Source organism: Oxyura jamaicensis, chromosome 5 (assembly GCF_011077185.1).
Source record: "Oxyura jamaicensis isolate SHBP4307 breed ruddy duck chromosome 5, BPBGC_Ojam_1.0, whole genome shotgun sequence".
NCBI classification, from domain to species: Eukaryota; Metazoa; Chordata; class Aves; order Anseriformes; family Anatidae; genus Oxyura; species Oxyura jamaicensis.
The window spans coordinates 42,458,145-42,466,025 of NC_048897.1; positions in this window are offsets into that span (position 1 = coordinate 42,458,145).

Here is a 7,881-nt window from a genome sequence, read left to right on the forward strand (position 1 = left end):
CAGGGTCCAGCCCTGATAATCTGAGTAAGGTTATTACCTGTTTCTGTAAGTAAGGAATTGTTCGGAGAGCAGATGCATCAGTATCTCAGCCTAAACCTTTAATTGGCTCTAATCCTTTGTCTTGTTGACAGTATCGGTGGAGAGGCCAAAGACAACACGACAGTGATGACACTCGTCTGCCACTTCCTGCTCTGTAGTTCTTAGGGTGACTATAAAAGCAAATTAGTGGGGCAGCCCGTGTGGTTGACAAGAAAACAAACATGACTTCATCCCCAAAAGTTTATCCAATAGGCTGGTGCGCAGGGTAAGTTACGCGTTGAAAGCGAGCATCCCTTTGCAGGCAACCACACTGCCTTCATGTAGCTTATTGCTATGGGCTCAGCCCTACCACATGAGAGGAACAAAAAGCTCCTCTGTCTCCAGTGAGCTGGCATCTCTCTTTGAGGATAGAATTTCACCCTTTATATTTCTATAATAAACTGAACAAATTATACTAATTTAAGGGTAATTGTGGATGCCAGACAAACGAGAAATGCCAGCTTTAGACTGTCTAAAGCTGAATTGTTCAGAATTGGCAGAAGTATTATCCAGTTCTGACCATTTGGCACCTTTTGTTTTACAGCACCCTAGTGAAGTGCAAACAGGGTTAGAATCATTCACAGAGGACAAGGAGGGTGGATTTTAACCTCACCTGAGAATAGAATAATAGCCCTTGTAAAGAATATCATAATGACTGTGTCTTGAGTTCTACAAACCCATGTACTTAGTGCACTTTATGGCAATTCAAACATGCTTCATATGGCCAGGTTCTCCCAGCTGTAGCCAGCAATTTCCTATGTTTGTTCAGGACTTCTAAGTATCAAGAAATGTATCTGAGAGAAATTTTTAACACAGAAGTGTGTTAATTGTGCTCCTCAGCAGGAGGAGCGCAATTGCTGGCTCTGTACAGGGTACCCTCACATACCTCATTTACATAGTTTTAAGTACAGGTCATACTCACCTCCAGCATCACTGCTAGCAGTTTTCGGGGTAAAAAGACAAAAATGCTTTGCTCCACTGAGGACACGAACTGAAAGATGCAGCCCTGAAACAAGACATACTGGTCCTCTCGTCCACACAGTCAGACTCACGCCTCCCCACCCAAAGGTGCCTTTCCACCAGCTGGTTTCCCAGCACACACATACTTCTGCTACACAACCCAGGTACTTCCTCCCTCCATGTAGTAAAAGAACAGGTGACACAGTAAATACAGCAGGAACACCTGCACATGCTTCCCACTGGCTATTGACAGCTTGAAGAGCAGGCTTCATGTCTGAGGTATCTTAATTCCACATCACTGTACAGCAGGCTTTAACTCCTCTTTTTCTGGTTTCTAGACACTTTTTTCACTTTTTTTTTTTTTTTTTTTTTTTTTTTTGGTTGATGTCTGGAAGTAAAATAAGGTTGTTTGGCAATTTTATCCTAAATAAGGTGCTTTCTGAATAAAGAGCTCCACGTCCCATAGAAGACTTTTCAATAATAATAATAATAATAATAAAAGTTTAGTTTCTCCTCTGTATGTATAAATTGGACCTTTCTAAATAGTTATTTTGACTACCTGAAGAAAACATAGCTATGCATTCGCTTGCTTAAAGCACAGTTTTGTATTGGGCATCACGGTAACCCAGTGACAAGGTCTGCGAGTGGTGTACTTTATTGAACAAAATCAGGTTTTTATAGACAGCATAGTCCGTGGCTGAATCATGTCATTGACACCCACACACACTGAAGTTAGCTCAGGGGAAACAACCTGCCAATAAACCCAGCTTCTTGTCCCCTCTGCCCTGTGCTGACCCGTTCTGGCTTTCTCGTGCCATGGGGTGAACACTGTGCCAGAGCTGTGAGGTGAGTGGCCTGGGCAAAGGCTGGTGTGACTGAATCGCCGGGGAAGAGAGAAAGACGTTGTCTTCTCACCAGTGCTAAGCTGCCAGATACGTTTGGTGGTGTTACATGTAACCCACCCCATACACAGTATGGTGCTTTCATGTCGGCTGACAAAACAGCTGCATCTGCCCCGCACACCACACAATCGTTTAATTTGGCACTGACCCTAAGGGTCATCAAGGGGGCCCTGCCGGCCGCCCTGTCGGCGGTGCAGGCCCGGCTGCCGCCGCCTCACGTCCAGGGGGCTGCGGCCGAGCCCGCTCCGCGCCGCCTCCTCCCGGGGGCTCCCAGCAGGGTCCCAGGGCACCGGCGGCACCGAGAGCCGGGCCCTGCCCGCCGCGGGCCGCCCGCGGCACCTCACGGCCGGGCGGGCGGCCCCGAGCCCCGCGCTCCCCCTGGCGGCGCCTCCGAGCGCTCGAGCTTGTTAGGTAGGAACAAGCGTGGGGCTGGGAGGTGTCCTCGCTCCTGCAGAAACGTGCGCTGGGGGGATTTCAACGTGGTTCGAGGCGGGCACCAGCCAGCAGCGGGGAGAATGCAGGCCCGCTGTGGCTAGAGACACCGCCACCGCGTACGGCGTGTGTTTGGAAAGAGGGCCCTTGCAGGATCCAAATGGAAACACCTTCCTCCGTGACATTAGTACTTTTCCCCGTGTAACATTTGCACTCTTCTGCTTCTTAGACTCTTTAAGTCACAGACTTTCTGGAGAGCGATTTGCTGCACGCGGTGTTTTTTGTTGTGCAGAGGATTTGCAATTGCTTTCTATGGGGAGAGATGTGACTGCTCTTGCACACCATAAGTACGAAACCCATGGAGAGCTGAAGCACCCCTCCCTGCAGCCGTGGGATTTGAGCACCACGTTTAGTAGCACCCCAGTACAAACAGCGGAAGGGAGCACACTGAGCAGACTTTGCTTCCGCAGCAAAAATGTTACCTGCATGAAGCAGCAACACCTGCAGTTGCTTCCCAAACGGAAGAACCCAAGGCGTTCCCTTTTGACAAATAGTGTCGGGTTTATGAGAAAACGTGGGTCCTGTGAGGTTTACCAAAATAAACTGTGATTTCTCTCCTCCCCCTTTAAGCACTGATGGATCTCTTCCATAAAACTCTACACTACTGTACCTCATGGGTATGGCAGCGCTTCCGAGACACAAGTGACCCTAACAGACCTGATGTCTCAAAGATACTCAGGTTTCAACCCGACACACTTGGAGCCTGGCTTATTTCAGTGCTGCCAAGCACACTTCTGACGATAGGAGTGACACTTTAGAGGAGTACTTTGTCCAGCCCCTTGAAGCAGACACTGGGCTTTGAGAAGAGGAAAAAAGGCCACTTGAGGGTGTCTAGTCGTGTGTGATGGATAGTTGTGTGTATGCGTGTGCACGTGTGCGCATGCAGGAAGTATTCCCTCTGCAGGGAACAGGTGGAGAACACCTTCGATAACAAACTGTTAAGTTGCACAGACTGCACATCATGCAGTCTCTATTTCTTGCTTTGGAAAAACGTTTTTACTCGGTATTTATAATGTAGCAACATATAAAGACGTTTCCACAGTGGACTGGAATTTGACTGTATAACACGAAGTAAAATGACAATCTCTCCTCCAATCAGTTTGAGTTACAAATCCTTCTAAAATAAATGCCCTTCTAAAATAAAAAAGTACTGATCAGCTTTGCTTATGCCAAAGGAGTTTTTATATTTGTCTTTTAGCAAGCTGCCAGAGTCGCAATATATATTGCCTTGTAGAAACTCAGCTAAGTTTGTTTAAGAAAAAATAGCTGCCCTCAGGCTTCCATTGAGACTGCAGCAATTTATATGTTTTATTTATCTTTAATGAATTAGCTTTATTCATTTCATTTTGGGATTATTTTTCTTTTACAACATAATATTAACTGCAGGTCTATTTCTTTCTTAGTGTTCCAGGGATCTATCAATATCTGGTGACTTTAAAGGAAGCTGAGAGCTCAGCACTTTTCAGCATCAGGTCTGGAGTGAGTAAACCAAGCAAATACGTACGCACAGTAGGGCTGGGAGGCACTGCTGTTTGTGAGACAACAGGCTCGAGCAGGAGTGGCAGATTTTCTCCCTGGTCCTATGGTGTATGCTAGGACATACATTCACTTATACTGCCTGTGCTGGTAAGTGTGAGATCATACCATGCTGGCTCAACTAATATGCATTATTTGCCAGAGGTTTCCCATTCTTGTATTATCAGTGATTTGCAAGACACCATCCATCCAGGTCCACAAACACCGTATGTTGATAGACCTAATAGGACTGCTTTGTGAAGACTGGTGATTTTCGAAGTGTAGGTTCATACCCCCAGCTGTGAAGTCAGCAAGGAATAGAGGAGAAAGCATTCATATTTGACAGTCAGCTTTACAGTTCAGCAGTATTTATTTGTCCACAGTAGTGGACATACAATACAACATATACAATAGTATTTATATGTCCACAGTTCAAGGGTTAAACATTTCTGGAACAAGGATTAAGCCCACTGATTCATGTATCCTTTCATACAGAAAGAATAACTTACGAGATCTTGTCCTTACGACAGCACTTGCTTTGATCTTGTCCTTAAAACACCTGCTTAATGAAACTGGGGTGATTAGTGACCCTAACTTAGAAATTATTGTGTAATGGTAGCAGTGCAAATGCTGCCTCCTTCCCTCTGCAAGATAACAAAGGAGAGAAAATCCTCCTCTTACTTTGCTCAGTCTCAAAGACACAGATGACAAATGGAGGGACAGAGCTATAAATCTAAGCAAATTAATTGGTGTAGCTTTGCTAGCTGGTTGGTTTGTTTTTAAAGGGGGGTTTGAAGTAGGATGTGGTACAGAAAAGAAAACAGTAATTATTAAAAGGAGAAGAAAAGAAACAGAGGAAAGAGGTGTGCACAGAGTTCATGACTTGTCCCTAGTCATGGTGAGCAAGCAGAACCATAGGGTCAGTGAACGCTGAAATGCATTTTGTAGGAGCCCATATACAAATTGGGCTCAGGGATTTTCCTCCTATTTAATTAGCTGTCTGAGAGAGAGGACAAAGACATTTGCAGCAGAAGCTTGTGGCCTGTAAGGGCGATAGCTGCAGTAGATCAGATGGAGATGATGAGGCTAAATCATGAAAGACTATGAAGGTAAAGTAAAAACCGCATTTCCTGCAGAGCTCCAGATAGCCAGAAGAAGGACTCCAGGAAAAGAGTGGCACAGCTAGGTAGCATTTTCCTTTGTGGATTACTTTGATGGTATTGTAAATCCTAGTTTACATTTCTTCCTGAGTTGTTTTTACTCCCTAAGACCTCTCCTCTTTTTATTGATTAATAAGACATTTTAGATAAAGATAACAAGGAAAACCCAATACAGTGAATCAGCAGAACGAATTCATTAGTCTTAGAGAAGTCTTTAAAAAGTGTAAACAAGACCTAATTGCTTAACACTGTATTTCAACTATTGATTTTCTTTTCCTCTAGTAAGTGGCTTTATTATCTGGTCTTCTTTACACAAGAGCAAAAATATCTTAAAAGCTATACGTGTCATATATTTAACCGGATATGCAAGTGTTATCAGTTTATCAGTCAGTGTTGATTTACAATGGGAGGGCTAATCTTTCCTTTCAAACACCACACAAAATGGCTGGTGTGAGAATGAGAAAGGAGGGAAAAAAAAAAGGTTATCGGAAGTCTCTAAATCAGTGAATGTGAAAGGCTGGGTGGAAGAAAATGGGAAAAGGTTGTGTTGACCCCACTACGGGCAAGAGAGAAGGCTGTAGGTGATGGCTTTGAAAATCTCATTTGTTTCACAAGTTTCACATGTCAAAATTCTTCCCTTTTCTTACTCTATTGTAAGCTGAAGGGATGGAGACAGGTGAAAATAGGACTAGAAGAAAAAACCTGACTCGGAAAAGCAGTATTGATCTTTTTTGTTCATTCTTTTTTACTTTGTGAAAAAAAAAAAAAAAAAAAAAAGTTATTTTCAGTGACCTTCCCTTTCTTAAAATGTAACAGACTCATGTATTTAGCAAGTGATTCTTAAGAAAGCAGTTACCTAGTTTTGGTTTGATGCAGCCGAGATAAGTGCCAGAACAGTTAGTTCTGTAGTATGAAATGCCACGCCATGAGAGTCAGTTTTCTATATAAACATCATGCAATAGAATACTGCACGCAATGGGTTAGTATAACTCTGATTTCTGTGAACTACTGGTTCACCACTAGAAAGCAAAAAACACATGAGAGGAGAAAGCACAATATTGATTGGGTGGCTAATGCTGTTGAGTGCTGACCATCATCTGCTGATGCTCTATTGAGGATCTCTGAGAGATGGATCGCAAGAGTTCCTCCAAGCCAGGGTGCTGCAAGGCCTCAAGCATACCATGTCTTCTTGTGCTGTGAACAGCACCACTGACTTCCCTGCAGCTAGTCTGCATGTAACAAACACTTTAAGGGCTAATCCGGACACCGAGCACCCCGGGAGTTGCAGAGGATTGTTCTTGCTTGCACCATAATATTACAAATCAAAAACAAGAAGGCGGAGGCACCACACTCAGTCTGGCTCGGTGAAAGGACATGAGGCTGCAAGCACAAACTGAAATACAAGAAATCTTCTTACACATAATGAAATAATCTCTTTCCCATGAGGGTGGTCAAACAGGGGAAGAGGTTGTGGGTCTCCATCCCTGGAGGTATTCAAAGCCCAACTGGACACAGTCTGCTCTAGGTGACTCTACTTCTGAGCAGGGGTTTGGACAATCTCCAGAGCTCCTTTGCAGCCTCACTTCTTTTGTGATTACATGAAACTGAAAAGATCAACTGTCTTGTTTAAAGATCAAGCTTAGTATTTGTTGTGATAAACCCTGACAAGGACCCAGCACACAAAATCATCTATAATGCTAGATGCCATAAATATGCAGACACTAAAAGCGAGGGGGGGGGGGGGCAGAAGAGTAAGATATCTCTTACAGGGCAGAAATAAGAGAATTCGTATGTATCTTCTCATCTTCCTTTCATTCCTCCCCTCCTTTCTTTTTTAATGCACTGTATATTGCTAGTAGCTCAGGTATTTGTGGATGGCACTATTTTTATAGGACCGTGTACCAAAATTAGAGGCCAGATCTCATTATCACCTAGCTTTCTTTCTTATCTAGGTGATGACTGCACAGAACTACTATACATTTTTGTGCTGGATTTGCAACTGTTTTCTCTTTGACACAAAACAAATTTTATCTTTGGGATGAAAACCCATCTCCCAAGGCTTTTCCTTGACCATCTACCTGCTGAAGAAAGGCAGACACTTGAGCCAGTTAAACCGAAAGAAAGAAAGGTGGAGGGGGGTAGAAGCTGGCTTGTCAAGAGTAAACTAATTCCATTTTGCTCTTTCAGTTAGACATGCTCAGGACCTGAATTTATTCCTAGGAATTCTTCAGAGCCAAGAAAAAAACAGTGCTGGTGGTGCATGCAGGAAAAGTTAGAAACAGCTGTCTGCGGATTGATGGTGGACCACAATTTGCTTCAGCAGATTGTAAAGAAGGAACAGGGACCAAAAAAAAAAAAGAAAAAGTAATCTAGATCTTGGAAATAATATATTTTCATAAGAAACATATTTGTTATGGATGCTTAAAAATAACTCTTACTTCCAAGGAAAGGTTTTCAGATGTGTGTATGGACTGGACTATTCTAAAGGGGGATCCTGTGTGTGCCTTCGCTGTCCTCATTCACCTGGATGCTACTCAGGGCAAGATTCTTTTAAAACACCTTTTCAAGGGGCAGCTTTCTTGTATTTATTTTTGTTTGATGCTGTATTCTTCTCTCTTCAAGAGAAAAAATAATGCATGGGTAATCCTCGCGGTCACTGAAAAATAACCATATGCTAGTTAGGCAAATCACCCAGCTCAGGATGAAGGGAGGTGTGTAACGGGCAAACCACTGAGCTGGTGAACATTTCCGTGTAGCGGTTCTCACTGAAAAAT